Below are 14,015 nucleotides of genomic sequence, written 5' to 3'. Positions count from 1 at the left end.
AGGAGATTGCTGAAAATGTTCAAGATATTACCTTGGTGAGTTTTGTTAACCTCAGAGTTGAAGGTAGAAACTTTACTTAAGATTTTTACCCGAAGATTTCCAAACGTGACGTCAAAAAGTTACGTCATAACGAGCGTCTAAAACAAGTGACCTTAGGAAACCTGAGTGCATCGTTCAGCGTAATGCAAAAATATTCAACCCATTCTTAGTTTTAAAAACTTTCAGGAACAAAAAGAAAAAAGGGTTAGTGGCCTGTAACATTATTTTACTGGAACGCCGTTCCAAACCGTTCCTGTTTACTTTCACCACTGGTTAAACTTGAAACAAAATATTTCGTGGCAACTTTGTGGAAACATACAGTTAGGTTTTGTAGGCTTGCCATGGGTCCCGGTTTCAAGGCCTTGTCCCGGTGTCCCGCCCGGTTAATCAATTTGTCCCGGATTTTTCAATTTGAGATTTACAAAAAAAAAATAAAAAATGTAAAAACTCTTGAGTTAGTCATTTAGCAATTCTTGTTCAAAACTAAGTAACACTTTTTACTTTTCATTTTTGGTTGGTAAGGCTGTCAAAATTTTTTTTGTTTAACATAAATTAATTATTTTTCCAGCGGGTTTTAAGAAATATTTTTCTGGGGTTGAGGTTGCTGGGGCTAGTTTCTTTCTTGTTTATGATAAGTAAAAATATGTAAATGGATATTAACCGGCGGGTGCTGGGTGATATCTTTTTGTTGAAGGCAAGCGAGCGCCGTCGCAATCCGGTCACCGTTAAGCAAGTTTTATTTTCAAGGATTGTTTTCAAGTATGACGCAGTTTGCTGTCGGTATTATTTGCTTGAATATTACGCAAGTCTAAACAATTGCTGTTACAACTTAAAGTTTAACGTTTGGTAGTAATTCTGGATCGATAAATGTCGCTGGTTTTCAGCATTACAAATCAAATTGAAGTTATAACACACTGATTGCCTTAATATAAATAGGTTTTAATGTTTCCAACTTAAGACATATGTTTAAAAACCTTTTGATGTCTGTTACCGCGCAACATTTAGGTAGAGTTCGCAAAATTTCGAATTTCATGCGGCGGTTTCAATAGCAAACAATTGTTAGTTCCAAACTAGATTTACTTACGTTGGAGGCAGTATGACACCAGGATTACGTATTTGCTGAATATCACGCAATGCGAACCATGGCTGCTACAACTTAAGGTTTTACGTTTGTGAGTGGTTCTCTATCGATATACGTCAGTGGTTTTCGTTACGTTAAAGATGTTTGACGTGCTTAGCTGTTGGGTATTTAATCGTTTCATTTCAATTAAGCACACATTATTTGGAATTTTGTTTCAACAAAATGTAAAATGTTAGTTTGCGAAGACGAACATTTAGATGTTTCACAGTAACGCAGATAAATACGATAATTTATAAAACGCCATACGATTATAACACGCCGATTTAATGCTGCTCCCACACAGGCCAAAGAATGTGACTCCATTTGTGGGGAATCATTTAGTTAACCCATTTCAGGAACAATAAGAAAAAAATAGTCAATGGACGACCAACATATATGCTGTATAACAATTAACTATTAGAGAAATTAAAATGTTTTGTTTAGAAAAAATTAAAATGTTTACCACTTTACACACTAGTTAGCACTCAAGCCAGGATATTACGCTATTCGTAACATTACTTTTTAGTAACATGGTAAATTACCTTTTTAAATCATCGGCAATAACACGCGGCTCAAGCAAATGACGCAAAGTACAACATAATGTTATAGTTTTAAGAGGCCAGCTTGATGGAATCTTGCATTTTGTTTAACCTATACTCTAATGATTTGACCCGGGGAATACGAATTTGTTATAGACATAGCGCCTTCGCCAATGTACGGCCTAATGTTGTTGTAGTTTTTACGAGGCCCGCATCTTACTTTAATTCTACAAAGTATTTATCCGAATCATTTTTTTCACAATACAGAAAATCACTTTCGGTTACAAGTTAAATTACTTAGAGAAACTAACCTTCTAAATAGAGCCCTGAAAAATACCCGCTGACAAAATATAAAACAACCGCAACCCCGTTAAGTTAATTACCTGCATTAAATTATTTTGTAGTAGGTGTACATTAAGTTTATTTGCGATTTTCAATATGCGTCCCGGATTTACGTTTCTACAAAATGGCAAGCCTAGATTTAGATCTTATTAAGACTTTGTTTCGTCTATTAGCTATTAATCCTATTTCTAATTTTATTCCGATGTTAATGTTATTTAGATTTCGGTCGTATTGCTTTACATTGATGTTAATGTTTTCATTTGAACAGAACAACGCAACTATTTTCCCTGGAGCAGAAGTTCACGTAACGCAAAATATCAACGTCACAGAAGTGACGCAAAATACCTACGTCACAGAAGTACGTAACGAGTACCACGTTCAAAACATGGTCGCGGGTGACGCCTACTTCGGTAACCTTGGCAACGTTGTTGAAGCAGATGACGTCACTGCACGAGGTGAGGAAACGAATTCAAAAGTTTTCCGATATAACCTTCCTTCTGTTATGAGTATGTTTCGCCCGTTTTAGGAAAATTTATTCAGTTAAAAGCGCAATTCAAAGTATAGCCTACCATGTTGTGGAGTGTGAACTTACAAAATCGAAAAAAAAAAAACAATTTCTCTTTGGAGTTTATAATTATAAATGCCATCAAGCAATATGCGAATCTCTGTTCTGCGCCTATTGCGTCACGTATCCTTTACATTTGTATTTTTCGTGTGGAAGTAGCAAAAGTATTGCATATTAGCACAGGCGCTGGTGGTCCCTGTGATGTTTGCAGCTTATTGTGGTAAAATGTCCCCACTATACTATTAATAAAGGATACAGCCCGCTCGGATCCAGCAATTAAAACAAACGCTTATTGCCGGCGCCAAATCGTCCTCGGTTAGGTTGTGTGGCACTTGTGATTTTATAGATCTGTCGAATATATTTGAACTCAGTGACGTGCGGCGAGGTTCTTAGATGGTGAGGCACTAACTTTTTTAAGTCACGTTTAAAATAAATTTTATTTAACAACCACAAAGCGATATCGTATAGGTACTAAAAAAAAATTAAAAGCATGCTTTCACATTTATTTAAAATTTATAAACAAGAGACGAAAGCAGAAACGTAGGCTGCCAATCCCTCTGAAAGTTGCAATGCAAACCTTTTGAATGTGGAACAAGTCTCAGCTGAGATACTAAATCTTTCCGCAAGAAGTCACTGTACATCGGGGCATTTTCCCCTATCACACTTGACAACATTTTTTAACATTTTTTATTCACTAATTAAACAGATTCAAATAAAATGTTTTCTAGTTTTAGATAAAGCAAAGCTGTTGATAACTTCACCGCTGTCTATTTTTTTCCAAATCTAGAGTAGAGCTAAGGCATGCAACCTATTTTGGTCCATAGACAAACGCATTTGCTTCAGTACTCTTTTGACTAAAAATGAGCGTTCCCCTGAACCATTAGTAATCATCAGACAAAGATTCATCCTTAATACAACAGATACGTTAGAAAACGCAAACATGAACTTATTTTTATTAATCAAATTGCACCTCTTTCTTCAAATTCGTGATATTGGGGCTTAAATGTTTGAACAAAATTATTAGACCCTGAAGCAAATTTGTCGCCATTACGAACTTTTGATGAAGGTGAATACACCCAATCGCGTTTTATTATTTACGATTCAGTTGTTCTCACCAAAATAAGGACTCGGTTAGTACAAAGCCGTTTGGATTTATAGCTGGTAATACATGCCTCTGAAGTAAAAAATCGATACAAAGATGTTCCCACTTCACGATGTTCAGGTATTGTAACAATCTGGCTGAGTCAAACATAAGTTAATTAAGGTAGCTCATTGTGGTTTGTTTTAGCATTGTTTTTGAATAGTAGCTTAATATGTGAAGTAACAAACACGCAATGACGTCATAAGCTTACGGTCCGATGGCCTCAAAATAGACAAGATGTGGTGGTGGGAACACACAATAAGGCCTAAAAAGCAACAATACCTAAAGCAGAAAAATCTATAAAACCAAAGTAATAAGACCTACGACATAATAAAGCAAAATACGCAGCAATATCCAGTACAGCATAAGATCAAAATCGTCTGAATAAGACCTAAATCTGCCGGAATACGTCGTAAAATCAACCGAATAAGGCAGGGGTGCCCAACCTTTTTGGCTTCTTGTACCCCTTTGTCAGCGTTCTTCGTACCCCCAAATAATTCTGATGGAATTTTTCAAATATATAGTGCTAAATGACTTTGCTTTTATAGCACCATTAAAAGTTAAACTGGTATTTTACTAAACAATTCAAAAAAAATCAGAAATAAATTGAATGTCGGTTATTTAGTTTGTCACTTCTTAGTTAGATATTTGTTGCTTCATTAATAAAATTCGCTCAAACGGTGGTTCGATTATACTCAAGACAACAGACTGCAGTTAAAAATGCATTGTTACAAAACGATGTGGTTTCTTACTAATTAACAACAAGTATTTGTAGATAATTGTTGTTTTATTTCAAAGCAAATATTATAATGGCATACAATCATTAGCAATTCCAAAATAAAACTGTACTGTAAAATATGTTTGAAAAGCTGCTCCGTGGCCCAAGGATCTTCGTACCCCTTGATGTTCAATCTCCCCCGGTACCCCCGGTTGGGAACCCCTGGAATAAGGCCTAAATGTGTAAAATAATGCCTATAACTGTAGGAAGAGGGTATGGGACAATCGGGGGACGTCGGTCTGACATCGGCTGTTTTGGTAACGACGTTTGGACGCCCTAGTTTTGACCGGTGCTGTTCGGGCGCCGCTGTTTAGGCACCGAATTTTGGTCCTGTTTGGGGTTATTGGTGGGTAATGGGTGGGATTAGAAATTGAGTTAGGGTTGAAATTATTAGTGGAGTTATTGATGTACTGAGGGGTGGGCTTTGGGGTTAGGTAAACTGTTGCATAGGCCTGATTCTGACCTTTGAGGTCTTATTCCGACGAATTTAAGAATAATTGCGATTTAGACGGTATTATTAGGTATTAGTCCTATTTTGGTCTTATTCCGAATTGTGTTTTCATTCGAACGTTGATGTTTTTATCTCAGTCTTATGGCTGGAGTCTGTGGTGAAATCATCAATTGTTGCGGTGGGCCTATTTTTTATTTATTTATTTTGGGGCTGCAGCCCCCTCAGCCCCCGCCTTAATCCGCCCCTGGACTTAGCAGGCTAAACACCAAAAAGGCAATTGGCGTAAATGTCTTAAATCGATTGCCGAATATGACGTATGCCTTGAATGAGGTTTATATTGTTAACAGTGGGGCAAAATGCGGGTTTCTTTTTTACGAAAATCGCCTACTTCCCCTACAAAGTACGATTATGGGAGAAAAATCCCTACCGTAGGCGATTTCACACACGATTGGCGGCCTTGCTGTGCAGTGTACACTGGAGGGATTAACGCGTACTATGCTGGCATTCCAGCTGGACGAAGAAAGGTTTCATAGCTATGACGTCACAATTGAAGCATGCCTCAAAGAGGCACAGCTTGGCGCTGCCTCTCTTTGCATATTTCAACGATTTTGACCACGTGAACGCTTGATATGAATATCGCCACAAAAATACAAAAAATTAAGCACACTTCGGGTGTAGGAACGTAAAATTTGCGGGAGAGGGGCACGACTACAGCAATTCATAGAAATTAAAGCACCTAAAAACGTGCAATGTTTAACTACTTTAACAACTAATATTTATCCTGTGATAACAATCACTTTGATAAAACTTTTGCTTTGCCAAATATTGGCAGGTGAGGCACTGCCTCCCCCTGACTGCACGTTCCTGGTTGAACTCCTGTCAACTGTGAATACGTTACAATTTTCCTTCGACCTTAAAACCACAACTTGTACTGCGCTATGCTTGGGTTCGTTTATCTGTCAGGGATAAAGCAACTCTTTCTATTTGGAGTATTGCGAGACCACCCTCTATCTAGGGGTCGGCAACCTTTTTCTAGTCGTGAGCCAAAATCAAGCTCAAAAAGGTCTCTGCGGGCCGCACAAAATTGTGTTATTAAAATGTTAGAACAACTTCAGGCGGGCCTCGGCGGGCCGTAGGTTGCCGACCCCTGCTCTACAGACTCGCATATGAAGCTCATTCTCATTCTTTCGTCCTCACTCTAGCTATTCGAACAGAATGGTGGCCAGTCGGTTTATCAACTAATCCAAATATCCATTAAAACTATGGCATGGTAGAATAAGGAGTTGTGGAGGCCATACACTCTGAACCTTTGTAAACTTGCTTTATACAAAACACTTGCTTAGCTAGCCCAACCCTGCTTAATCACCCAAAACTGCCGAATTATTTTGCCGAATGTCTTCGCTACAATTGCCATAAGTTTAGGTTACCGCAATTTAATAGTTAATTTTTTTAAGATTTGTACATATCGTGAATAATAATGACCCTGCGATGTTTTAGAAAATGTGGTGTGGCGTAACTGTTAAACTTACTGTTCAGTTAAAAACTTTTTTATTTAGAAATAATTTAAAATTAGTAAACATTTTCGATTGCATATTTTATTACAAAGTAAGCATGGCATTTTTTCTAAAATTAAAAGCCTGTTTGTTGAAGCTTATTTTAAACTGTTTTGTTGCAAACGTGTAGGTTCTAACATCGCCTGGCTTGAACAACTAGTTGAAGAAAAAGGTAAGTTCAGCATATTTGTTCTTAATAATCTTCTACAACTAGAAATAAGTTAAAGTGTTTTGCCTTGAGACCACCAGACACATTGCACACTTGCGTCCGCAAAGAGTTTAGGCCTGATTCTAACCTTTTAGGTCTTATTTCGACGGTTTTAGGATTTATTCCGATTTAGACGTTATTAATACCATTAGGTATTGTTCCTATTTTGGCCTTATTGCGAATTGTGTTTTATTCTGACGTTGGTGTTGTTCTCTTCTCGGTCTTATGGCTGGAGTCCATCTAAAAGTAGTAAAACTACATTACTGTATAGCAAACGTTGTATTAAAACTAAATCGTTTGTGATGTAACAATGCATGACAATTGAAGGTGTGGCGTGCCTGTGATCGACTGTTGTGGTACTGCTCATAAAAGCTACAAAACAAATTATTATTAAGAATACAATATTTATAAATTTTTTGGGGGGGGCATGGCATATCTGCCTGGTGCACCTTATGTTAAGTAAAGTAACAGACAACACGAAATTACTCTATGATACGTTTATATTAATAAGATTTCTGCTGCTGCATTTCCGAAGCAAGTCTTGAAATGCGTGGTTGTGTTTTTGCTAGACACATGTAATCTTTGCGAACAAAAGCATAAATTAAAACCAGTTCATGTGAGCTGTAACAATTCATTTTGAAACCTATTTGTGTTACATCACAATGGAAGTGTTACGTCACATTAAATGCGATTTACAACAAGTTACAATGAGATTTTGTCACTTATCAAGATTGTGATTAAGTAAGTTTTTAAGCGTCAATTAATTTGCAGAAGGTATATTTAGAAGTTTTTGCGGACCCCTTAAAACGTTCTTTTTTCGGCTCCATTCCAGGTAGCCTCCTTAATATCTTACACAACAACAACGTTCTGGTTCGGTTCTAATATGCAAACACTCTCTATTACTTTATGAAATTGGGTTGTAAGCAGTAGCCAGCCGAAAATTTTGGGGGGGCAAAAAGTTAGAATTTTTGTTTAGCTTTTGTCATTGTATTAACTGCCGTGACGAACACAAAAACAATGTTAGCAAACCGTTTCGAGCATCAACTGACTGAGTGCTAACGCAATACTCCATTTCCAAAAAAAACATTCAAACAGCAAAAACTGACTTAGTAACACTACATTAATGTATAGCAAAATGTAATATTAACTACATCCTTTGTGACGTAACAATGCATGACAACTGGAGGTGTGGCATGCCTGTGATCGACTTTTGTGGCACTGCTCACAAATGCTATAAAAAAAAGTGTTAAGAGTAAAATATTTATAAATTTTTGGGGGGCTATGGCCCCTCAGGCCCCCCCTGGCTACGCCTATGGTTGTAAGTGTTTTCCAATTATTCTGAACGCCGATAGAATACTTTGAAGTTTAGGGTGAATATCCACTTATAATGAGCATGGACTTTTGACTTGAGTCCATCATACTTATGCATGCGTTTGTGTGCCTTTTGTCGGTAAGTTTGTAACATTTTCTACCACCACAAAAGTACAAATAAAACATTTAAACCCCGTCCAGAATATGCGTTGTCATATTGGGTGCTGACTCCGTGTGAATATTATGACTTCATTTTTAAGCTATTTCAATTAATTTTTAACTTATGTTTTAATTTATTCTTAGCCGGGTAAATAGCCTTAGAAGGCTCCCCCTGACTATTTACCCGGATTGCTCAGTACACATACATCCGTTAATGTTTATATATCGGTTTAGCTGCTTTGTTGTACTGGTAAATAGCCACTTCCGAATATAAAACTTTGTTTAATTTATATTTTTATGGTAATGAGCTGGATGTTGTGGTTTCATAAAACTAAAACTTTCAGGGATTCTAACCCAAATAGTGTGCGTTGCGGTCGGATTGTAATGTGCGTAATTCGCAGATGGTTTTAATTTTTTGCGTTACTTTCTACGTATCAAAACGAAATAGCCCCAATCTTTCTTATTAAAAATATATGCTAAATAATGGTCATATTGTTATTATTGGCAGTACATTGTGATGTTATTCGATTATTGTAACTTGTAAGCAAGCAATTTAACTGAAGCTGTTGTTTTGCTTAATAGAAGATATTATGAAATATTTTGTGTAATTTGAGTGGCGACCACAAACGTATTCTTTCACTTGTTTGAACTTTTATTATTCTTATTGTACATTTATTGCATTGTTTGCTTATCACTGATGTTGCTATTTCCAAACTGTTAGGTTTTAGCATTTTGTAAAACACTAATTTGCTTCTTTAATACCACTTGTCCACCGTGTTACTTAAAAAAATATTTAAATATCATTAAAAAAAAATCTTACTGTATATCTTACCAACTCTTTTAAATTGCTTTAATTGTGATATTTTACGTTTTTGCAATTGCAATTATAATGTCTTCCTTATTCTTGTTATGGCTGGTCACTGAGTAGTTTGGTGGAAAGGTTGTTGGATGCTGTGTTCAAAAAAGGGAACAAAATGCAGATGTGTTTAGTTATTTTTTGTAGCCATTCTAAAGCCATAGTTTGTATCTGGTTTTATTTTGTTGGGACGGAGAACAAATAAAGCAATTTTTTGTTTTAATCTCAGCAGAAAAGCTAAAAGTCAAATTAATTCAGATTTGAAAACGTACATGATAACTACAAACACAACATTTTTCCTAATGATTACCAAAAACCTTGTCCACGTTTTCCTGACAATATTCTGAAGTAGGTGCCTTTTGCCATTAATGTTTTCATTAATTTATTATTCAACTGGTCCACCAAACATAAAATACTTTCTTGGTAATTTTTTTTGGCAGGGTCAACAATAGTGCAATTATTTAGCAAAAATAATATATACTGCTATTTTTTTTTTAAATGGTGTGATAAATATGTACTTAAGCATCTTGGAAATAATTTACACTTCTGTGTTTTAAAGAGAGCGATTATAGCAGTGACTCTTACCCTCTGTTAATAGCCATGTCCGACAAATTGCAAAATCTTTTGTTGAACCCCAAATTTTCGCGTAGTCACCGAAAACAGATATTTCTGTATCAAATCGACTTCTGTTGTTGATTTGTGATAAAACAATATGTTTTTGGGTGACCAGTTGTTAGAATTGAGGCTTTAATGCAGTGGGTCTCTAATGTTCGTGGCACACTAAAAAATCACGACACACTTTCTATAAAAACAATTTTATAACTTAACAATTGTCATTCATACATGGCAAGGCAATAGGCAAATGGCTTAATGTTATCAGTTTTCTAATATATAGTGTGTCCAGCTACCAACCCCACCATGCCACTGAGCAGCAACAAGTAATATTACCAATGTTATCTTTTTATTTCTTTGTGAACACTGGCTTTAAATGAACATGTATTTTGTTAAATATTCCACAAACACTCAAATTACATGAAATATTTTATTTGGTGTTCTTGTATATTTTGACAGTGGACACCAACTTGTGTATTGTTTTACTGGTTAGTTTACTGGACATATTAGGTTGCAACAGTTCTAACACAGTTCTAACAGTTACTTTTGTGTTAAAGTGGATCTGAAGCCTCCGGGCAATCTAGTCACATGATATCGATGTGTTCATTGCATTGTTGTGGTCGTCCAGAGTGGAGAAGTTATTTTGATGAATTGTTTGTAGGATTGCATAATAGCCGTTAAATATGACGTATGACCCTTGGCCCAGTTTTGAAAAGAGGCAGGCCGGATGATTTGCATTTGTCAGTCCACACTTTGCCGATCCCTGCTTTATAGAACTGCAGTCTCTTTTCTGTCATCTTTTAAATCCAGTTTGAAATGTGATACTAACATTGTATGTTGACTCAGATTTAAACTTTTTCTGTGTTTGTTTTATTTAAACTTTTGTTCAGCTCATCAACCCATTACAAGCCCCAATTTGTCGGCTAAGTTTCAAGTAGGGTTCGTTCGGATATTAGGAGCTTTTAGTATTTGAATAACGGATATATCTGGATATTTGTACTTTAACCTAACCGGTTAATCGCATAATAAAAATCTGCAATCTAAAAATGGAAAACATTTGCCCACAGTAACTTTGGCGAAAACGAGCTGAAAGGTGTAAAAGCCGAAAACGTTAATTATGTTATCAGGTTAACCGCTAAAAATGGGATAATCCGCTACTGCTGTTTATTCATGTATTTGGAGAATCAAAATTTCTTTAAATGGTTTCCCCGCGGTAGTTTGTTTGTAATTTGCATATAAGCAAGTGGAAAGGTTTGTGTCTATCGCCGTGGTAAAATTTTCTACCATCCCCAAATGTCAAATGAATTATTCTTTTTGTTAGTTTTCATGTCTTTTAAAAGTTGTTGTAACGCAGACTTTCGGGAAAAGAAGTGATTAATTAAATTATAAAGCAATGAAAGACACACACACATATGTGTTTAATAACAACTGTGATCTAGCCTCATCGGAAGCTGCTGACCAACGATTACGGCTCTAAGCTGTATAGCTCAGTGGGTAGAGCGACGGTCCCGGTATAACCGAGGTCGTGAGTTCGAGCCTCACTACAGGCTAGTTGTTTTCCGGCTTGCTCTGCTTGCATCATAGATCGTCAGATTCGGCGAGTCTGCGATGGCTTTTGGTGTATTAAAATATAAAGCTTTAAAAGAGGTGTATTGCAAAATACCTTATTATTTCATTCATGTACTGTATACTACACTGTTAGCAAAATTGGGTATTCAATACCCAAAATCATTGGGTACTTTTTTGTCAAACAGGGTACGCTCGTGGGGATTCCCAATAAATATTTTTGGGTAATTAATACCCAAAATACCTTGGGTACCACTGATATCTACCTAATCTAAATTATTGGGTATCACATTATTTTACCTAAATTACATGGGTAACGTAAGCCTGTACCTAATTTAATTTCCTGGGTACGCTCGTGGGGATTCCCAATAAATATTTTTGGGTATCGCATTGTTCCACCCAAATGGAATTCTTAGGTAATATTAGGTTGTACCCACTTCAATTTTCTGGGTACGCTCGTGGGGATTCCCAATAAATATTTTTTGGTATCGCTTTGTTCCACCCAAATGCTATATTGGGTAATTTTAGTTCGTGCCATACATAATATTCAAGGTACATTTGTCGAGAAATTCAACATTGTTGGGTAGAAAAAGAATTCACCCAAATAATTTTGCGTTCACCACAATTTCTAAGAAGCAAATAAGAAAGTGTATTAGAAAAACAACACTGTTGTAACAAATGGAACTTGACAAATAAAAATACAAAAAAAAAAACACAACATAAGGAAAAATACTTTAAAATTACAATGAAAATAGCATTATTTTGCAAACAATAATTATAATCAACGTATCACTAACATTTAAGAACGTTTCACCAAAAAGACTATAAAAAATGAAGGGCTAAACGTACATGTGGGGTCATCACTCATATTAAACACACAATGGTATATACAGAAGTGGGGTTAGATTTTTACAACAGTAGTTTTTTTCTGCACTGACAAACACTGCTATAAATGGTTATTTGGGAGTCCTGGACAGCCCTCGTAACATGATATGTGGTTGTCTTTTTCTACAAAAACAAAATATGTCCTTCACTTAATGCAAACTAAGTTTTGTGATCCTTGTCAAAAGCCATTAGACAAATATATTCTACTAATCTAAACATAAATGAATTATAAAATAAGTAATGTTAACAGTATCAATTTTAGGCAACATTAGTCTTTATTATTTGGAGTTATTTTATTGTATATTATCACTTAACAGGAGCTATAAACATATTTCTTACCAGGAGAATAGTTCTTTGTTTTTCAATGGCGTTTGGTTAATTTGCTTCACCTGACCAGATACGGTCCGTTGTTAAGCATAGTGGACACTGCTGATAATAATCCTTGCTTGTCTGTAAAAAAACACATGAAGTTAAAAAGAAATTATAGTGCCGTAGTCTGTATGTGTCTATACTTTAAAATAATATCACTTACTACATGCATATTTGTGTTTTTATACTTAAAATTAGGAATGTCTAATACAAGAAAATTTAGGCAAAATGTACCGGGATCTGATCCAATACCAAATTACGTCATTACTATATTAAAATGAGCAAAACAAATTTATAAGTGCATTTACAGGAAAGACTCTTTAGTGATTTTTAATGTAAAATTTTCTCAGAAATTTAACTTCAAATTAGAAAACACTACAGTGGATCGAAAAACATGGCAAAGTGCATAAATTAATATGATGAGAAGTACCGATACTAATGGAATTTGGTTTATCAGTAACCTATAGTTCCAATAAGTGCAATAGTTAATGTTACAAAACTATTTAGGTAAACACAATTGCCTCATGTAAAGCATTTTACTATATAAAGCACACTTGTACAAATAAAGGTAATATCTAAAAACAACATTGACAATTATTACCATATAAAATAGCAAAATATTGCAAATATTAATTTTGTACCTCTAATGGCTTTTTGTAACTCTTATCCACTGAGACAACTTCATTTTTTGCAGTTTGGGATTGCTGAAAGATGAAAATAAAAACTAAAATAAATGATTTAACAAAAGAGAAATTGTCTTTTTATTTGGATAAGGGTGGGTCAAATAGTATTATATTAATTATTTATTAACATTGCTTAACCTACAAGTTTTTGGTGTGAACTTGACTGGGTCCAACAATAAGATCACCAAAAAAGGTAAAGTAGTAAATATCAGTGGGGTATATTTTCTTGTTTCTTTTTCAAAAAAAGTGTTGACATATAAATTAAATAAAAAACAGTAATGTTTTAACTTACCATAAAAGGCTTGACCTAGACATATCCACCTTCCTTTTCTTTTTTATCCTAATCTTTTTAAAGTTGAGAACACGATAACTGCAACTGGCTGATGTTTTCTTACATACACATAACTTATGTGGTTCGCAAACTAACTTTTAGACGCGCGCTTGGCGAGACAAAGGCGTTTTTAGACGCGCGCTTGGCGAAAGAATGCCTCTCGCTTAACGGAGTGTGACGTCTCGCGCCGAATTTCAAAATTTAAAATCGACGCACCAATTTGCCGTTATTTAAATATTTGTACACCTAATAAGCGTTATAACAAACTGGAGTATTTAATGTATGTTAGGCTCTAAGCTACTGAACTAACTCATAACGGTATGCCTAATAGATTAATAAGTGAAATAGGACGTTATGGTCCGCCGATTTTTCATCTTAAAACAGTCGCATTAATCACTGTCATAACTAGTTATATTTCTAACATAACAACTATCGAACAAGTTTTGTGTTGATCATTACGATGAACAATAAAATGTATGATCCATTAATTTGTTTTTTGTACCCGGT

The 14,015-nt window shown here is 35.4% G+C and overlaps 1 long non-coding RNA gene across 1 annotated transcript; it reads right to left on the bottom strand.

Annotated features, from left to right (window-relative positions):
- Positions 1-11,361: 11,361 nt before the first annotated feature.
- Positions 11,362-13,566, bottom strand: LOC146134791 (uncharacterized). Its single transcript, XR_014501588.1, has 4 exons — positions 13,470-13,566; positions 13,136-13,198; positions 12,465-12,575; positions 11,362-12,248 (listed from the first exon to the last, which is right to left on the bottom strand). It is a non-coding gene; the product is annotated as an uncharacterized LOC146134791 (long non-coding RNA).
- Between the last annotated feature and the right edge of the window lie 449 nt (positions 13,567-14,015).

The sequence above is a fragment of the Ascidiella aspersa genome, chromosome 8 (genome assembly GCF_963924565.1).
Source record: "Ascidiella aspersa chromosome 8, kaAscAspe10.2, whole genome shotgun sequence".
In the NCBI taxonomy this organism is placed as follows: Eukaryota; Metazoa; Chordata; class Ascidiacea; order Phlebobranchia; family Ascidiidae; genus Ascidiella; species Ascidiella aspersa.
This window is presented reverse-complemented; position numbering and strand designations above follow the sequence as displayed.